Raw genomic sequence first — 20,669 nt, forward strand, 5'->3', positions numbered from 1 at the left:
AAAGATCTTTGTTTGGACTTGTCGCTGGGGTGGGGCTCCTCTGCTGGGGTGGGCTCCTCTGCTGGGGTGGGGCTCCTCTGCTGGGGTGGGGCTCCTCTGCTGGGGTGGGGCTCCTCTGCTGGGGTGGGGCTCCTCTGCTGGGGTGGGGTCCTCGGGCCCTTTACTTTCTTTCTGTGTCCTGATGGAAAGTCCTAGGCTGTTTTGATGTCTGTGACTCAGGAAGCTGGTGGTTTTTCTCAGCAGGCTGGAGCCACAGCCAGAGCCTTAAACATTCTTAGGCTCTGATAAAGGTGTCAAGGCTATCACCCAAAACGGGAGAGCAGGGTAGGAAGCCATGCTTCCACCATTCCTGAGCCTAAGTTCCTTAAACCCTCACTCACATAGGCTCCCACCGAGCTCTCTCACTGGTGGGAGGGGGTGCTTTCAGGTCAGCTACAGTTCCCAGTAAGTCAATGTAATCAATGCTTGAACCCTGTCACTTGCAATGTTTCTTTCCTTAGAATCCCAGGTGACTGGGGATACCATGAAGGTGCTCTATGCTGGGAATTATAATATTGGGGTGGGGTGCTCTCTTGTGGTAATTATGAAATATTTTGGATTGTGTGCATGGTGTGTGTGTGTGTGTGTGTGTGTTTAGGCTGAAGGTCAGAGTTCAACCTCTGGACTTCCTTAGAGGCCATCCATCTTATTTTTAGACACAGGGTCTCTCACTGACATGGGATTTGTCAGCTGATCCAGATTGGCAGGACACCCAGCTCCAGGGACCCTCTGATAGCTATTTCCCGGATTACTGGAGTGTAAGAATGTGCTACTGTGGTCTCTGTGGGTTCTGGGGATTAAACTCGGGCTCTCCTGCTTGTACAGGAAACGGTTTTTACAGCAGTGAATCATCTAATGTCATCTTTTGCTATAGCTTATTTTTATTTTTGTAGGTATGGCTGTGTTCCACGTGTGTGCCCTCAGCAGCTAGAAGAGTTTGTCAGATCCTCTGGAATGGGGTTAGAGACCGTTGTGAGCCACCATATAGGTCCTGGGAGTTGAACCTGGGTTCTTTGAAGAGCAGCCAGTGCTTTATTGGGGCAAGCTGTCAACTCTTAAGTCAACCTGTGGACCCAGCTGACCTAGAAGTCTTGGAGCTCTTTCTAATAGCCACCCAAGGGCTGGGATTGCAGGTGTGCACCGCCACATCCAGTTTACTTGGTACTAGGTGGGGGTAGGACCCAGTGCTTTGTGTGATCCAGGCAGACACTCTATCAGCCAACCTATGTCCCCAGCCCTAGACTGTGATTTTTAAGCTGAGCCAAATATGATCCCAGGATCTCCTGAAGCTAGGCGTTATCATTAGTGCTCATAACAAACTGAATTTGACATGAGGAAATGAAGGCCCAGAAAGGCTAATTAATGGCCCCCAAACCAAACAGCTGAAAGTGAGGCTGAGATTTTTAGTGTGATTCTTCCAGGCAAGCCCTTTGAACCTTGTTCCTAGCCAGTGCCTTTCCCCCAGTTCCCCTTAACTTGGCAGGCTGGAACTTGGCAGTCTCTAGCTTGCTCTCTCTCTCTCTCCCTCCCCCCTCGCCCCCAGCACTACTCCCAGCTCATCTTAAAGCTGCACTTGAGTGTTTGCTTAGCAAAGCTGTTTGCATTAAGTTTCTGGCACCCAGCCCAGTCCAGGCCACTCTGAGAGGCATGGAGGCTGGTCAATAGCTGGCTCTCAGGAACACTGAGCTAGGAGCCCACGGGGGATGGGCTGGCCCTGGAAGGAAAGGTCAGCCATATCCCGGACCCTGTGTGGAGTGAGGAGAGACGGGGCCATGTTCTGGGGATGAAATTAGACTTTACTTTTTTTTTTTTTTTAAGATTTATTTATTTGGGGCTGGTGAGATGGCTCAGTGGGTAAGAGCACCCGACTACTCTTCCGAAGGTCCAGAGTTCAATTCCCAGCAACCACATGGTGGCTCACAACCATCTGTAACGAGATCTGGCGCCCTCTTCTGGAGTGTCTGAAGACAGCTACAGTGTACTTACATATAATAAATAAATAAATCTTTAAACAAAAGATTTATTTATTTATTTAGTATATGTAAGTACACTGTAGTTATCTTCAGACACACCAGAAGAGGGCATCAGATCTTGTTACGGATGGTTATGAGCCACCATGTGGTTGCTGGGGTTTGAACTCGGGACCTTTGGAAGAGCAGTCAGTGCTCTTAACCGCTGAGCCATCTCTCCAGCCCCTACTTATTTTTTTAATGTGTGTGTGTGTGTGTGTATGTGTGTGTGTGTGTGCGTGCGTGGTATGTTTGAATGTGTATCCCACAGTAGTTATGTAAAGGTCAGAGGACAATTATGTGGAATTTTACCTCTACTTGAATTCTTAAGTCAGCAGACTTCTGTTGTGTGGCAAGCACCTTTACCTGCTGGGCCACTTTACCATTTTTTAAGACTTGTTTGTCTTAAATACAGACTCTCATGTGGCTCAGGCTGGCATTGAACTTGATACCTATGGATAACTTTGAATTTCTGATCCTCTTGCTTCCAGCTAGGGAGTGCTAGGATTGCAGATAACATGCGCTATCTGCAAAGGTTTATACCTCTCCCTATGGCCTAGTGCATGCTAGGCTAAACACCCTACCAACAGGGCTCCATGCCCAACCCCAAAGAGACTCTTAGTAGGACATAGTCAGGCAAATGTAATAGACACAAATAATTTTGTATACACGGTGAAACAGTTAAGATGTGATGAATTTTTAATACTCTGTACCTCAGCTTTTATTATAATTTATTTAATTGTAAGTTAATGCAATTTAATTTTTAATAAAGGCTGTACTTAACAATCGGCTTTAAAAATTTCTTAGAAACTTAGCCGTGGGCTCTTGTAGACAGGACACACCACCACCAACACACCACTCCTAGTATTACTAAGACTTTTGCTCATTTGCCACTTTGACATAAAGATGAAATAACAAGTCAGATGCCCTGACTAAAATTATACATATATATATTATATATAATTATATATAATTATAATATATATCATCTGGAAGGCAGAGACGGAAGCATCTAAGTTTGAGGCAAGCCTAGGGCTATACAGACAGACTCTGCTTCATAAATAAATAATGAATAAGCAAACAAACAAATGCAGCAGCTAGTCCAATTCCCGCAGGGCCTATGAATACAGAGTAGACCCTCCTCTGTCTGTTTTCAGGCCTGGCAGCAGGTTGTATCTGATTCCTTCTTCTAATACTTAGTGCCAGCCTTTCCCCCAATAATTCTCATCTGACACCAGGGTGGACAGATACTATTCATATATATTAATATAATCAAATCTGAGCCTGGAAAGATGGCTTAACTCTACTTTCAGACTGGAGGACCTGAGCTTGGGTCTGTGACCCCCAGTAAAAGTCAGGGACAGTGGCACTCATTCATAACCTTGAAAGTACAGAGACAGGCAGATCCCTGGGGTCCCATAGCCAGCTAGTCTAGCTGAACTGGCAAGCTCTGGGTTCCGTGAAAGACCTCTCAAAAACCTAATGTGTACAGTGGTTAAGAAAGACAGTCTGTACTGACTTCTGGTCTCCACCCACACACATCATGTGTGTGCACATGCACACCTGTATTCACATAGACACACAGACACACAGACACAGACACACACACACACACACACACACACACACACACTCACAGGAAAAAGTGGCCAACCCACACTCTCACTGGGGGCTAAGAACAGAGCAAACCCTCACCTGCCCGTCTTCAAAGTGGCTCCTGGCTGTTGTCCGATACTGCCTTCTCCTACTTAATACAAGTCCCTCACCACCACTGTTGCAAACTCTAGTGCAGATTGCTATTATTAATCTATCCTACCAACTATGATCAGATTTAAATCTCAGGACAATTCCATTTTACAGCCAAGAAAACAAGTTTGGATTGCTCCTGAGTGTGGTCAGGGATTTCCAGTGTGACATATCAGAGTGACTTGCAGGATTGTATTTCTTGTGGCTGCAAGCATCCCAGGAGAGCTGTGAATACATCCCAACATATTTATAGATACAATGTCATATTGTAGTGTCAAAAGGTTGAACAGCTCCGATAGATGGTCAGTGCACAGGAAAGTCCCTCTGGTGGGTTCCTTGGGGTTTGGAATGTAAGACACCATCTGGTCCCTGAGCCTCCCAGGGCTTCAGCTTCCACAGAGCCAGGCAGGGACCTAGTGTAGGATGGATGGGAAGGGATCGTGGGGAGGGAAGAATATAGCTAAGGACTTAGTTGCATGGGAATCCATTCTACCTGGGGGAATCGCTTTCCTGGAGGCCCACCGGGCAAGATCATTCCAGTACTTCTATTTAATTAAAAAAAACAAACAAAAAACAAACAAACAAACAAACAAACAAACAAACAAAAAACCTAAGAATTGAAGAGATGCTCAGAGATTAAGAACACTGGCTGCTATTCTAGAGGTCCTGAGTTCAATTCCCAGCAACCACATGGTGGCTCACAACCATCTGTAATCTAGTTTCCTCTTCTGGTGTGCATGAAAAAAAGAGCATTCATATATATAAAACAAACAAATCTTTTAAAACGTACTTTTATTGATTTATTTAGTGCGTGAGGAAGGGCATACATGTACACGTATGAGGGTAAGCATGCCACAGTGTCCCTGTGGAGGTCAGGGGAAAACTTGCAGGAGTCAGTCTTCTTCCATCATGTGGGTCCTGGGGTTAAACCCAGGTCACCAGGTTTGGCGGTAAGTGCCTTTATACACGGAGCCATCTTACCGGCCCTGTATTTTATTTTACAGACAGAGCCCCATTGTAGCCTAACAGGTCAGACTCAAATTCATTTGTAGCTAACCTTGAAGTGATCTTCCTGCCTGCACCTCCAGAATTCTGGGCTTCCAGGCATGCGCCACCCTGCCCTGCTTCTGTGGTCCTAGGGCTCTGTGCCTGCAGAGACAGTGTCCTACTACTGAACTGCATCCCTTTCTCCCTCACCGGACATTTAACAGGTTTACGGCCCTTTGGTGAACAGTTCCACGTTGGGAATTTACTCCAGGGTGACCCACTGAGAGGCAAGCCAAGATATCATTGCTGAATTATCTTCCCCCTGCAAGAGCCCTGCATAGAGGAATCACAGCATGCCAATTTCATAGCATCAGATCTGAGGAACATTTATCAGTATGAGGACTGCTAAACTGTGGTCTATACACCAGAGAATGTCATTACTAGAAACCACACTATCTGTAAGAAAGTATGCCATAATGTCCACCATGAGTATTCCTAACCAGTTGAATATTAGTAGTGACTTGTGCTGTCTAGGGTTTGGGTGGTGGTGCTGTTGTAGTTGTTTTGTCAATTTGGCACAAGCCAGAGTCATCAGAGAGGAGGGAGCCTCAACTGAGAAAATGCCTCCATAAAGGGCTGTAGGCAAGCCTGTAGGACATTTTCTTAATTAGTGACTGATGTGGGTGGGATCAACTCTGGGCTGGTGGTCTTGGGTTTTATAAGAAAGTAGGCTATACAAGCAAGCCACGAGGAACTGAAGCCAGTAAGCAGCACCCCTCCGTGGCCTGTGCATCAGCTCCTGTCCCCCAGGTTCCTGCCCTGCTTGAGCTCCTGCCCTCACTGCTTTTGAAGGTGAACTGTTACCCAGAACTGTGAGGGAAGCACACAGACTCTCTCCTCCTCAAGCTGTTTGGTCATGGCGTTTCCCTGCAGCAGCAGGAACCCTGACTGAGACAATGGTAAACATTTGGTTAATTTTGAAACTTTTAAAAAGGATTTACTTTTATTTATGCATCTGTGTGTGCTGTGTGTGAGTCTACCATGTACATGTACTTACTGGCAAAGGCCACAAGAAGGTCTTGGCTCCCTTGGAGCAGGAATAATAGACTGGGAGCCCCAGCTGTGCTCTGGGAACTGAACTGGGTAGGGACAGGAAGAGCCGTAGGCTCTTGTAGCCACGAGCCATCATCTCTCTAGCCCTTACCTTAAAATTAATAAAAAAAAAAAATTGTGTTTTGGTTTTGGTGACAGAATCAAGTATATGGGTGTGCTAGGCAAGTGCTATCCTGTTGAGATAAGCTACTCTCTTGACCGCAATACTTAACATTTTAATTTAAAAGATAGACATTTTTCCCCTCAAATTTAAAACATTTCTTTGTGTGTGTGGTGCTGGGGATTGAACCCAGGACCTGGTGTGTGCCAAATAAGCTGAGCTACACCCCAGAGCCCCATGGGTATTGTTATTAAATAGTGAACACCATGTGCTCGCTTCGGCAGCACAGATACTAACAAGTGAACATCTAGGGCTGAAGAGATGGCTCAGTGGTTACTACACAGGAACCATGTTTGATTCCCAACATCCACATGGTAGCTCACAATGGTTTGTAACTCCAGTTCCAGGTGATCAGATTGCCTCTTATGGCCTCCATGGGTATCAGACACGCAGATGGTGCCCAGACACACATGCAGGCAAAACATCCACACGCATTTTAAAAGAAGAAACAGACACTACCAAAGGGCTGGGATACAGTAAAGAGAGAATAACCCTTGTTTAATCCTAACATGACCTTGGGCTGAAACTGAGGCCAGCCTGACCCCCAGGCATGTGAAGTATTTATAGGAACTTTTGCTGACTTCCATTGTTCTGCTTCTGTCACCACAAGGGTTTCTGCTCTCCCATCAAACAGAAATGCCACGGCGACACAATTGTGCCCTGTTCTTATTCAAAGTTCATATCATGTCTTGAATGCTAACAGCTATCACAGCTATGTCAGCAGGATGTACTGAGGCTGTGGTTTTTACCTTTATAAAAGCCCTGCTCACTCAGCTCAGGGCCACCTCTAGACTCGTAGTCACAGGAGTGCGTGCCCCGGCTGGGTCTGTGTGGCTCACAGGAGTGATGCCCCGGCTGGGTCTGTGTGGCTCACCAGAAGCTTCAAATGCATAAAGAGCTCATCCTGGCCTGTGTCCTGCCCTAGCGTCACATGAGCCAGCAGCAGTCTGTAATCCCAGCACTCAGGAGGTGGGTGGCGGCAGGAAGACCACAAGCTCAAAGCCATCCTCAGCTACATACGGAGCTTGAGGCTAGCCTGGGCTACATGAGACCCCGTGTAAGGGAGGCGGGGAGGAAGAAAGGAAGGAGGAAGGAAGAAAAAGAAAGTGTGGTTCAATGCAAACAGGTCCTAAGGAAGTGGGGTAGAGACTGGTATCACCCCAACGTCCATGTTTTTGGAACACTGATGTATTTGCTCCCTTTGAGTTCACTGGAAGAAACAAAGACCCTGTGAACTGAGTAAAATTGTGTAATTGACTGAAAGTGATGTGTGTGTGTCCATGTATGTGCCTGGGTTGTCCACGGATGTATCCATGTATGTGTGTGCCTGTGTATGGGCATGGATATGGGTGTAGCATGTACTGGCAGTCACAGTCAGGCTCTGGAAAGTTCTCAAATACAGTGACTCTGGGGTGCAGTCATCCCACAAGCTGCAGGGAGTATGGTGGGTGCCCTGGGCTCTGTCCTGTATTCCTCTGAGGCCAGTGAATGGACACGGGTGAAGTGAGGCAGGGGTTAGGTTCTTTCGAAACACCCTGCACCTTGGCCCCGATTCCCTGGAACTTTCCGTGCTGCAGAGCTGAATTTTATCCAAAGAAGCAAATGCCTTCCTACCAGGAGAGTCAGCTCATCTGGGCAAAGTCCCTCACTGAGCAGGGGACATGGGAGTTTCATGCAGACTTTTATTGTCTAGGTGACCTTGTACACAGCCCTCTCTTTGGGCTTGCCAGACTGCCTTGCCACCCCATGGAGCAGGGTACACTGACAACCCAAGTGTCTCCTTCCAGTGTCATAGGACAGAACTCAGGCATTTCCAAGTCTGATGTCGGAAAGGCAGTGGGAGGCAAAAGATGACAGGGATCTGGACAAAATGATTTATAGACATTATTCCATGTAGTCTTTGTAATAACCCCATAAAGGCCTTCCAACCCTCCTCTGAGGGCCTGCTTTAATTAATTAATTAATTAATTAGCTAATTAATTGTGTGTGGGGGGGTGCTTGTGCCTGTCTCATGCTACACATGTGGGGGTCAGAGGATAACTCGTGGGAGAAGTCAGTTGTCTGCCTTCACTGTATTGATCCTGGGGATGGAATTTAGGTCATTAGGCTTGGTGGCAAGTGCCTTTACCCACTGAACCACTTTACTAGCCCCCGGGTTTAATTTATTATTGTTGTTATTAGTGGCATTAGTGTGTATATATGATATTCATGTGTGGAGGTCAAAGGGCAATGGCTGGTTCTCTTCTTCGGCCTTGATGTGGGTCCCAGAGATTGAACTCAGCTCAAGGTCATGGGCATTGCACAAAAAGAGCTTTAACTGCTGAGCCAGCTCCCCAACCCCACAACCTGGTTTATGGATGAGAAAACTGAACCCTAGAAAGACAGTTGTCTTGGAAGAGGCATATGGGAGGCAGGAGCTGCAACTTGCACCTGGTCCCATCACCTCCTGGAATCCTTTGCTGCACTGTCTCTTGCTCATGTTGGAGGTGAGACATCAGGGAGAGATCTCAAACATCAGTAGAACTTCCACCCTCTCCCTTTCTTACCTTGTGCCCACCTCTTTCTTATGCTTCTGAACCCTTACTCCATTTTAGCATCCCCTGGGAAGTTTCCAGAACCCCCATACCTACTTATAGAGCTTGACAATGCAACTACTATATCTAAGAGGGGGCTGAACTCCTGTGTCTTTGAAAGATTTCCATTATTCCCTTGGGATAGCATGTTTGGAAACCACTACCCTGTGTTCCCTTAGGGCCTGGACTCCCCATTCAGGAAGGCAGCTGAGACTTTCCTACAGGGTCAGTGCCACAGTCAGCCTTATCCATGGGGAGGTGGGGGTGGGGGTGGGGCATGGATAGGGTAAGGGGTGAGGGTGTGCAATCTCAAAACAAGATAAAACATCAGCCTACCTGAAATTCAATACCACACATAGGATGACCAAACTGATGTTGGTGATGGGCCACAGGAGGGTTGTCCCCTGTGAATCCTAAGCCTCAATTTGAGAGACATCTGTAGGCACTGCCTTTTCCAACACCTCCCTCTTCTGTGTGCTGTCTTAGTCCCAAGGCATTGGATGGACTGTTTGTATACTCAGCTCTCTTCTGGAGGGAAGCTAGTTGTCGTGGTTAGAATATGCTTGGCCCATGGGAGGTGGCACTATTAGGAGATGTGGCCAAATTGGAGGAGGTGTAGCCTTGTTGGAGGAAATGTATCATTGTGGAGGTGAGGCTTTGAGGTCTCATATATATATGCTCAAGTCTGGCCAGTGTGATCCAGAGCCTCCTCCTGGCTACCTGCAGAAGACAGTTTCCTCCTGACTGCATTTAGATTAAGATGTAGAACTTATGGCTCCTCCAGCACCATGCCTGCAGGATGCCGTGTTTCCCACCACGATGACAATGGACAATGGACAATGTAAGCCAGTCCCAATTAAATGTTTGCCTTTATAAGAGTTGTCTTGGTCATGGTGTCGCTTCACAGTAATAAAACCCTAAGAAACTAGTATTAATGAGATCGATATCACCTGGGGCTGTTTTCCATCTCCCTAAAGCCTTGCCCTTGCCTCCAGCCTGTGCTCTCTGGAGTCTTTACCCGAATTTAGGTTGTTCATCCCTCAACACCTCCACAATCCACCTCCATGAATATCGTCACATAGAGAAGGTGACTTGCTAAGTCGGGAAACTCCCTGGACCACCTGACAGTGACAGAGGCAGGAAGACTTCCAACAGGTTGAGATCATTAAGCAGCACTCTGGAGTGGGAGGGCATCTCATGTTCCTGCACCCAGGGGACCTTCATCCAAGGTGCCAGTTACAGCCCCTCCCCCGCTGATTCAGCTCTGGAGAACACACTCACTTCTCCTGGCTCCAGGAAGGAGAGGTACTGGGGTCACCTCTGTCCTTGGTCCTGGCAAGTGTCTACTGAGGGTCCTCAAAATGGACAAGAGGCTTCCCAAGACTTAGTAGCAGAATGCGTATGGGAGTATGGGTGGGGAGGAGGCTGCTGGCTCCCTGGGGCCCAAGGATTCCTGCTGCTGCAAACCTCAGAGCACACACTGTCTGTGCTATGTGCTGGTTACTGGCCCTTTTCATGAAGCCCTGTGCTAAAACCCAAGACAATAGGAACTCTCCATACAGTCTGAGCCTGGCAAGCCTGTGGGGAAGAGAACATGCTTTTGGGGACAACATGGCAGGGGGTCTGAGCCCCTTCACTGCTGTTCCACCTATCAGATGAGGAAGGCAAAGAGCCAGAGAACTGTAGTACAGAGCTCTGTGTCTTGCTGAGAGAAGTGTTTGTGTATAAGGCAGGGGGGCAAGGAGACTGAGGGCAAGCAAGATATCTAAGACAGGCACGTGGACACCTAAGCTGCTGGAGACCCCGTACCTCCCAATGACTGGATCTGTTTAGAAGAGCAAAACACACAGAGGTAGTCAAGTCCAGAGAGGAAGGCCTGGCTCAGACTGCCGAGGGATTTCATGGCTGCCCTTTACAAGCCATGGGAGCTTTGGATGGCTCCATGCAGGGGGAATGCACCCAGAAGCATGCTGTAAAGTTACCAGTATTCTTGGGGAGCCCAGGAGTTTAAGGGAGGGCAGGACCCTAGGAGCAGGCCTTCAAGACACCGATAGCTTTGCATCCTGGGCCACTGAGGCTCTCTCTGACATCCAACTCTGTTGGGGCTCCCTCCGCCATCTTTTTAGCTAGCCATTTCCAAACTGTTGTTCTGCAGGAGTGGACAGATAGGGTAGCTGAGCTCTGCAACGATATCACCGAAAACTTTCCCACACATCTTCCCAAGTCCCTTTTTCTCCCTGGGGAAATTAAGGCCCGGGGAAAGCTCTGAGGTGTGTTTGATGTCACCAGGCCAGCTCAACTGAAGAGCCATCTCCAGGTCTTTTTTTAAATCCCTGATCACCTGGCAGCGTTGTGTTAGCCTCCAGGAAGGGGGTCCTCGGTCACCTGTTCTCCAGCAGGACAGGGAGACACCTCCTCCCCATGCGACAGATGAGAGAAACCCGAGGCTCAGGGCCAGCAACCGACCACCTTGTTCGAGGTCATATAACACCAGTGAGCAGATGGCACCAGTACTAGACCCTGCCTGGGACTTGGTCTCTGGGGAATAAGCTGTACATGAAGAGCCTCATGTCTCGAGCTGATGGAACCACTTTTTTTCTGGCACTCATGGCCTTATGTGTAGTGGGTGGGAAGACAGTGGAGGAGGGCAAGTTTCCCACATCTAACCCCAGCACTGACTCTCGACATGGGGCAGACGGTGGCCCACAGAACACTGTGACTATGGGGAATGTTTAAGAAGTGGCTACAAGCTGGGCATGGTGGCACACGCCTTTACTCCCAGCACTCAGGAGGCAGAGGCAGGTGGATTTCTGAGTTCGAGGCCAGCCTGGTCTACAAAGTGAGTTCCAGGACAGCCAGGGCTATACAGAGAAAACCTGTCTCGAGGGAAAAAAAAAAAAAAGTGGTTACAAGGGCTGGAGATATGGCTCAGTGGTTAAGAGAACTGACTGCTCTTCCAGAGGTCCTGAGTTCAATTCCCAGCAACCACATGGTGGCTCACAACCATCTGTAATGGGATCAGATGGTCTCTTCGGGTGTGTCTGAAGACAGCTACAGTATACTCATATACATTAAATAAATAATTTTTTTAAAAAGTGACTGCAAACTCCTGGAAGCTCATAGGCCTGGTGGGGAAACCTTCATATCACATGGTTTGCAGTGAGGAGAAAGGAAGTTTCTGGTTCAGGCAAGAGAAAGAAAAGGAAACGTGGGCCCAGCCCTGTGCTATCAGCACCAGCCACAGAACTAGGCTCAACAGGAAGACATGGGATGCTGGAGATGCAGCCCAGACCTCTGTGGAGTGAGCTCTAGGGACTTCAGGGGCTTTTAATTTCTTGCCCCAAACAGGCTGACATCTGGGAAGAGAGATCTGAGAAAAAGTCTCCACCAGACTGGCCTGTAGGGCATTTTCTTAGAGATTGCTGTGGAGGGTCCTGCACTGTGGGTAGTGCCACCCTTGGGCAGGTGGTCCTGGGGTATATAAGAATGCAGGATGAGCAAGCTAGGACCTTGGGCATTCTGGGTTTTTCCCTAGACACTGTGCTTGCTCCAGAGGGAGCCTTCCATTGGGAAAAGCCTAGACAGAGATGGATGATCCCAGGCAAGTGAACCAGAGAGCCACACCCAGTCATGAGTGTGGCCTCACATCTGTGGTACAGGGGCATCTTCAAGGGCCTGCCAGCCCTTCTGTGTTACTGCCCACTCATAGATCTTTCCTTCCACCACTCAACAGAGCCAGGCAAGGGAGAGGAGAGGAGCTCCTTGGTGGCCAGAAGCACTTCCTGTCACATACACCCTGCTCAGTTCCTCTAGCATAGTCACTGGCTGGCCCACGTGACACTCAGGACCATTACCAAGCCACAGTCACAGTCTGGACAACAACAGCAAGTGACAAGAACCCGGGTTTTCATCTCACCCCTGTGGCTCCATGGCTGGGTATCAATGCCTGAGCGTTTGCCTTTTGGTCTCAGAGTGAAAAAGCGAAGGTGGTTTAAAGAAAGGGCCACCAGCCTGGGTAAAATCGTCAGCCAGGGCCTTCTGCCTCCACCAGACTGGCCTGTGGGGCATTTTCTTAATTAGAGATTGAAGTGGGAGGGCCCTGCACTGTGGGTGATGCCACACAACTGTATGCATGTATGTATGTATGTATGTAAGTATGTATGTATGTACGTATATGTGTGTATATATACTTACATACTCATATATACATGTATATACATACATGCATATTATTTTATCTTATAAACATTTTATTTAGTGAGCATAGTGTGCACATGCAACATCAGAAGACAACTTTCAAGAATCAGTTTTCTCCTCCCACCAAGCTGGTTCCAGGGATTGAACCCTGGTCTTCAGACTTGGCAGCAAGCCCTCACTAAGTGCCTCTTCAGCACTCCGGCTGGTTGGCTCCTAAACAGTCGACAGGGTCCCCGAGTGGGACAGGCCTTCTGTCTGTCATTGAGACTTTCACCACACACTACATCCAGTGTCTTTCGTGGAATACACACCCACCTTTATGATATATGGGGTCAGGAATCTTGCACTTCATGATTTACAGGACATTTTCACTCTTCAGCTGCCTTAACCCCTGCCCCATGCCCCTGTGGCCACCTTGGGGGTTCTACTACAGGCATGTACCACCACATCCAGTTTGTGTGGTGCTGGGTATGGATCCCAGGGCTTTGCTCTGTGAAGCAAGTATTCTACCAACTGAGGTATGTCTCCATTCTCTAGACAAGCTTTGTCTCTCCAGGCCTGCTGAGACCAGATCCCAGGACTGGCCACAGCAGGTTTCCTGGAAGCCCCAGGGCCTTTGCTCTTTCCTGAGCTACCTCTGCACTATCTGTAGAATGGCTGAGAGTGGGGAGACTTCTGAGGTCTGACCTCTGTTCAGGCTCACAGGGTATAGGGCACCTTGAGAGACCCCTGATGGTGAGGGGCGCAGTGTCTAAGGTGAGCAACATCAGTCCAGGGAGAGAGGATGCTATGACTAAGACCAGAGGCCTGTCAAGGTCATGGTCCTGCAGGCACAGAGGCATAAAACATCTGTGGCCACCACATGCCTACTGCCTGTGGGTCTCAGGCAAGAGCATTTGAGACCCATCTCCAGGGTTCCTATGTACTGACTCATTCAGAGGCAGCCTCAGGCTTTGGGGTGTTAGATTCCAGTCCTGCCTGCCTCTGATGGGTGTGGAATAACCAGGAACAGCAGAGTCAGCTAGAAGGGAGGCAGACTGGAGCGTGGATGGTGGCTATCCTGGGTACTGGAGCCCTTACCCTCCTACCTCACAATTGCCTTTAGCCAGTGTCCTGAGGACTGAAGGTGAATGTGGAAAGGGAGCAGAAGGAGAGAAGGAGGTGGGGGAGGGACGGGTTCAGCTTTAGCTCTGCTCCCTAACTTTAGATGCCAAGACTGCATGTACATGACAACTATGTTCAACTTGTAAGTCTGGGACACACTCAGTATGCGCTCTCTCTCTCTCTCTCTCTCTCTCTCTCTCTCTCTCTCTCTCTCACACACACACACACACACACTGGATCAGAATGAGCATCTAACTGAAGCTGAGCCACTCGTATTTCTCGATCTCCTGACTCCCCCTCTCACACAAACACACAGCTGACTAGATCAGGATGGATATTGAATTCAAACGGAGCCAGTCAGGTTCCCTTCGCCCTATTCAAAGGCTTAATCCCCTCTCACATCTCTGTCCTTGTCCCTGATGGATTTCTCTTCCTGGCCTTATTTCCCTTCTCCTGGGCCCTGTGAGTGCCTTACTTTATTATCTGCTTCTCCTATTCAAATGTAGGCTCTGGAAAAGCTGAGCTCTTCTTTCTTTTCTTTCTTTCTTTCTTTCTTTCTTTCTTTCTTTCTTTCTTTCTTTCTTTCTTTTCCTCCTTTATTTTTGGTCACTGCAGGATCAGTAGCACTTTCCATGGTGCCTTGCACATAGTAAGTGTTCAGGGAGCATAATGGAGAAAGCTCTGTCTTCTGGGATATGCCATACCAGATGGTATTCACAGAGCATCTAATATGTGTTAGGGATATATATCTATATCTATATCTATAGATATATATGTATATATATCTATATATATATGTATATCTATCTATCTATCTATCTATCTATCTATCTATCTATATATATGTATATATATATGCACTTTTTTGGTGTGTGTTGTGAATGAAGGTACCCATAGAAGTCAGAAGAAGGTATCTGATGCCTTGAAGTTGGAGAGCTGGAGTCACAGGCAACTGTGAGCCGTCTGATGCGCTGGAAAGCACTGTGAAGTCCTGAGCCTTCTTTCTACCCCCCTTTTGCTGTTTTATACAGGACTTGCCCAAGGTCACAGGAGAGAGGCAGAGTTCAAAGTCAAGGTGCTTGGAGAACATAACTTCATTACCCCACCAGCCATCTTGCATGTAAGGTTTGCAAACAAGCTTATACACACCTTATTTGGTCTTACCATCCCCTTGAGGGAGGTGTCATCTCCCTAACTTTAGGGATAGAAGAGCTGAGGCTCCAAAGGGTGAGGGGATCTGCTCAAGGTCACATTGTAAGGAAATGGTGGAGCTAAGACTAGAACCTGGGACTTCACTTCCTCCAAGTTCCCAGGTCCTTTCAGATCCCTGGAAACTCTGCTCTGTCAGGAAGGAGCTCGTGGAAGTAATGGAGATTTAGTGGCCTCCCCACCGAAGGGTGAAGGGCACAGAGGTCCAAGACTGGCTGACAGAATCTAGAAACAGTGATGAGAAGAAGGATTCAGAACATGCTGCAGAGGGGGAGGGATACACATTCCCCAGGCCCTGCTAGACCAGCAGCGTCCTGCCAGGATGCTTGTCTTCTCCACATTATCTTCTGCTCTATTTCCCAATTACAGCACGGCTCAGAGAGCTAAGAGCAACACAGCATTTCAGCCTGGGGCAGACTAGATTAAATGGGAGGGGCAGGTTCGCCTCCACGCCTAACCTTGTAAAAAGGACTCTAGTCAGCTGATACCAGAAACCCTAGCACCAGGACCTATTCTTTAAGCTCTCTGCCCTGCTGCTAAGGCAGGCACAATGGGAGGCTCGAGCTTAAGAGGCCGTGTATGCGTGCCACAGTGCATGTGTGGAGGTTGGAGGTCTCCACCTTCCATGTTGTTTGAGGCAGGGACTCCCCTTTTGTTTGTTGTTTTAGACAAGGCCTTGCTATGTATATTGGTTTCTATTGCTGTGGGAAAACCACTACGACCAAGACAACTTATAAAAGAGAGCACTTACATGGGCTTTCAGCTTTAGAAGGTTAGCATTCACGATGGTGGAGCCAAGGCATGGCACCAGGGACAGCTGAGAGCTCACTGTCTCCTCAGCAGGAGGCAGAGAGAACTGGGAGTGGCAAAAGCCGAGAGTCTTTCAAAACCTTAAAGCCTGTCCTCAGGGACATACTTCCTCTAGCAAGCCCATGTCTCCTAAGCCTCCCCAGACAGCCACCAACTGGAGATCAAATAATTTAAATGCTCAAGACTTACTCTGGTTATCTCATTCAAACCGCCACAGGACGTATCGGCACTCGTAGAGATGCACTTGCTTGGAGAGCATGTGCCACAACACCCAGTGCTTTTTTGTTTGCTATAAGATTTATTTTTTACTTGGGTGCCCGTGGAGGTCAGAAAAGTGTGTCAGACGCCCTGGAGTTGGAGACATAGTGATTGCAAGTGTTGGGAACCAAACGCAGTTGCTTTGCAAAAGCAACACATATTCTTAACCCCTGGGCTATCTCCATTTTAACCACCAAGGCATCTCTCCAGCCCCTTCTTGTTCTTCAGTGTGAAATCAAGGCTAGCCCACCTGCAGGCTTCCAGGGATTCTCCTGCCTGCTGTAGGGGTACTAGCATTACAGACCACGCTTTCACCTCTAGTCTTACACAGATGCTGAGGTAGCAAACTCGGGTCCTCATAGTAGTACAGCAAGCTCTTTACCCCACATGCTATCTTCCTAGCCCCTCTCTCCCAGGCTGGCCTTGAACATGAGATCCTCCTGCCTCTGCCTCTTAAGTGCTGTTATTACTTCCCAGGTGGGTGCTAGCAGAACTGACAGTCTGTAGCACCTGGTCACAGGAGGGGCAGGGCAGTCTCCTGATTGACAGAGGGCACACACTCAGGGGCCATTACCAGGAAGGGTCACCATTGCAACAAGGAGCCTGTGCTACCCCAATTTCACCAGCAGAGGGGGATGGCTGCACTGTTCTAAGTTGAAGACAGGCTGCCGCCCAGCCCTTTCCAAGACAGGAGCTCAAAAGACAACTTTCAGGAGTAGGTTTTCCCTTCTACCATGTGAGTCTCACTAATTGAATGCAGGTTGTCAGGCTTGGTGCAGGCTTCTTTCCCTGCTGAGCCATCTTGGTGGCTCTAAAAAAAAAAAAAAAAGAATCGTCATTACCTGGAAACTGTCAGGGGTTTCTGTGTTAAGCCCAAACCTGCTCTTGGAGTGATCTCTCTCCAGTAAATTCAAATTTCTTTCTTTTTCAAGCCCAGAGGCACACATCACAGCTAACGCAGAGGCAGCCCTCACAGACTGCTCTTCAGGAAACTGGGGTCCAGGACCAGGTCAGTCACAGGAATGGATTCACCTTGATGGTTCCCTAGTGTGGCCCAGTCTGAGTTTACATAAAGTGCTGCATTTCTCTCAGAGAGAAGAGAGGCCCGACACCTCCCCTTCTCAGGCTATCCACCACACTCCTGCCTGATACCTATTTTCTGATCTGCCCGGGCCAGAGTGGGCACAGGTGCCTCCCACTAGGAAGCCTGCATCTGGAGGGAAGCAAAGAGGCCCCCGTAGGTTTAAAGGTTAAGGTGCTTGCGGTGTAGCTTAGTTGGCAAGCATACAGGCCTAGCATTCACAAAGCCCTGGGCTTAACCCCGAGATCCAAGTAGAATGGATGCGGTGGTGTAGTGTATGCCCATTCCCACTCTACGGAGGTAGAGGCGAGAGGATCAGAAGTTCCAGGTAATCCTTGGCTGTATAGGGATTCAAAGCCAGCATGGACTACCGGAGACCCAGTCTCAGCAACAGCAAAACCCCATGCAGCTATGACCCGAGAGACAAAGGCCTTGAGCTACTTCACCTCAGTTGAGGGTCCACGGAGGAACTAACGGTCCTACTCAGAATCCGAGAGACAGATTATCATATGGTTTTCACCTCTTAGCTCAAGTAAGATGCCAACTTGAACTTGAAAGTCTCGAGTGGTTTCTTATGGCTCACAGAAGAAAATTCAAAGGCTTAGCGGATCTCTTAGCCGCTGCCTGCCTTACGTACTGCGCATGCTCCCCCTTTGGGGCTCCGCCTCTATGGGCCTGTCTCTCTTGCCAAGACATTCTCATACTGCTGCATGACTGGCACCTTTGTGTGGCAAGCTTCTGGAAGCCTCCCTGACCCACTCACCTCATAACCCTTCCCCTCTTCCCGCAGTGGCTACCGTATCATTACGGTTGGAAACAGTCACAGCAGATGTTTTCATTCTTGTTTGTCTCTTGCCTGGCTTGCCAAGGTCCAGAAGGTTCTCTGTTCTCTCGGAGTTCCCTGGCCTCTCCCCACTGGCAGGCCTGTGTCTGCAGATGGACGTTTGGAGTGACAGATGGTGCAGGCCAGCTCTCAGATGGGGGCTCACTTAGTGTCAGGTACTATGCTAGCTAGCTGGCTCAAATCACCTGCTCTATTCTGGCCTTCTCACTTTCTGAGTGGGTGACTTAGGGTCAGTGGTCCAAGCAAGTTCGCTGTGCCTCAGTTTTCTCACCTGTAAAATGGGGTTGTTGTGACTATCTGGTGAGAACTAACCAGATTCCAACAGCCCCTGGACCCATGAGAATCCTCAACGGGTGCATGGTGATCACCCCCAAACCCCTGGGAGGTAGGATTTATTGGCTTCTGGTTTGTAAATAAGAAGACAAACTAGCCACACATGGTGGCTCATGTCTGTAATCCTGCCATTCTGGAGGCAGAGGCAGAGTCTGAGCAAGCTTGAGGTCAGGCAGGGCTACATAGTAAGCCCCAGTTTCAAACAGGCAGAAGAGAGACAGGATTAGAAAGAAGGCTCAGTCAGTAAAGTGCTTGCTTCCCAAGCATAGTGACCCAAGTTCGATCCCCGTAGAAGGTACATGGCAAGCCAAGCGGTGCCTATCTGTAATTCCAGCTCTGGGGATGTGCAGACAGGTGGATCCCTGGAATCTAATGGCCAGCCAGCTTGCCTGAACTGGGGCACCCCACGTTCAGTGAATAAGGGGGACACACTGGATGTCACCTTCTGGCACACAATCATATACAAGCCCACATACACACATGCAGATACATACACACACACACACACACACACACACACACACACACACACATGGAAAGCTAAGGTTTTACGTTCTAACTGGCTAGGAAATGACTGGATCGGGGTTCTAAGACTCACCACCAATGTCCTTTATGGCCACACAAGCTATTTACTGCTCTGTCACCCTGGGTTCTTGCAGCTTATTTTGCACAGCCCAGAACTAGCTCCTACATCATTTTACCAACTGTCTTCTGTCCACATGCCACAGACAAGGCACAATAAGGCTGAGAGGGAGCAGAGAGGCAATTGCAGTACAAACCTGGCTTCTAGATTCCAAGTGCTGCCCTCCAAAGAGGCTGTTGGCCCAGAGGGAGTGGCTGTGGGTGGGTGGGGTCTGCAAGAAACCCTGCCCTGTTCACAAAGCTTGCTGATCTCACTGATCCAGGATCTTAAGTCTAAAGCCCTGTCACAGACTCACAGACTCACAGACATGCAAACTCAGATGCAGATGAGGTCAATAGTCCTTAGCACCCTCAGCCACTAAAGGTCTCTTTTCAATAACCCTGCCTGGGATCCCAGCCCATCCTGGCCATTGGAGGTGGAAGGATGGATGGCCTGGTGTAGCAGCAGCCTCAAAGAACTAGCATCATTGGCTCAGTGGGGTTGATCATAGCAGGACCAGGGTGGAGGTAGGCTGAGCTCTAACATGGAGGGGACATGGTGGGAAGCATCAAGCTGACCCAGAATGGGCAAGGAAGGACATAGAAATGGGGAAGCCCAGGAGAGCTCAGCCTCTGACCTGAAGCCAAGAGCAGGAGAGGCAAGAGGTGGAACTAGAGGGGCTTGAACTAGAAGACTTAGGAACTTCAAAGTAATGGGTGGCCCTGGACCACTGCATACACTACTGCAGTTATCCTGAGTAAAATTACTCAGAAAAGTTATTAAAGTACGGTGCTGGGGGAGGTGACTGTGGATAAAATGTTTGTTGTGCAAGCACTGGGGACTGAGTTCAAATCCCCCCACAACAACATAAAAATACCAAATGTGGTGGGTGGAAATAGTCACACAAGTGTTCAGGTGTGTTAGGTTGAGGACAGGGAGCCAAGACTCATCCAACAAGGGCAGTGTTCTTCTCAGCTGAGAAGGGTATCGTTTCCCTCTGGGGAGCAAGAGTTGAGAGCCAACAATTCAGCCATAACCACAGCCATGTTGTAGTTTCTGGTAGTAAGATCACTACACCCCATCCTGAGTAAAACCTGTGTGTGTTCTTATCCATCCATCCACTCATCCATCTACATACTCACTTACCTATCAATCACTCTCTCTACGTATCTCTCTCTCTCTCTCTCTCTCTCTCTCTCTCTCTCTCTGTGTATGTGTATGTGTATCTGTATGTGTATGTGTGTGTGTCTATCTCTGGGTTTTTCTGAGAGAGGGTTTCACTGTGCAGCCCTGGCTGTTGTAGAACTGGCTCTGTAGATCAGGCTGACTATGAACTCAGAAATCTGCCTGGCCTCTTCCTCCTAAGTCCTGGGATTAAAGGCATGCACCACCACTGCCCGGCATGATTTTATTTTTTTTTACACAACTCAATTGGGCAACCCTTGAATGTGAACTTTTTAGCTGCCCACATGGTGTCTCAGTGTCAAGAAGTTGGAACAACTATGAGGCTGCTTGTCCATTACAGGGCTGGGAGAGACACAAAGCTCATCTGTGTCGTCATCCTCCTCCAGCGCGCGCGCGCGC

At 48.6% G+C, this 20,669-nt stretch overlaps 1 protein-coding gene across 1 annotated transcript in view; it reads right to left on the bottom strand.

Moving 5' to 3' along the window:
* Positions 1 to 20,669, bottom strand: part of Coro2b (coronin 2B) — a 112,726-nt gene that overhangs the window by 26,387 nt on the left and 65,670 nt on the right. The window lies entirely within an intron of this gene.

This window comes from Mus caroli, chromosome 9 (genome assembly GCF_900094665.2).
Source record: "Mus caroli chromosome 9, CAROLI_EIJ_v1.1, whole genome shotgun sequence".
NCBI classification, from domain to species: domain Eukaryota; kingdom Metazoa; phylum Chordata; class Mammalia; order Rodentia; family Muridae; genus Mus; species Mus caroli.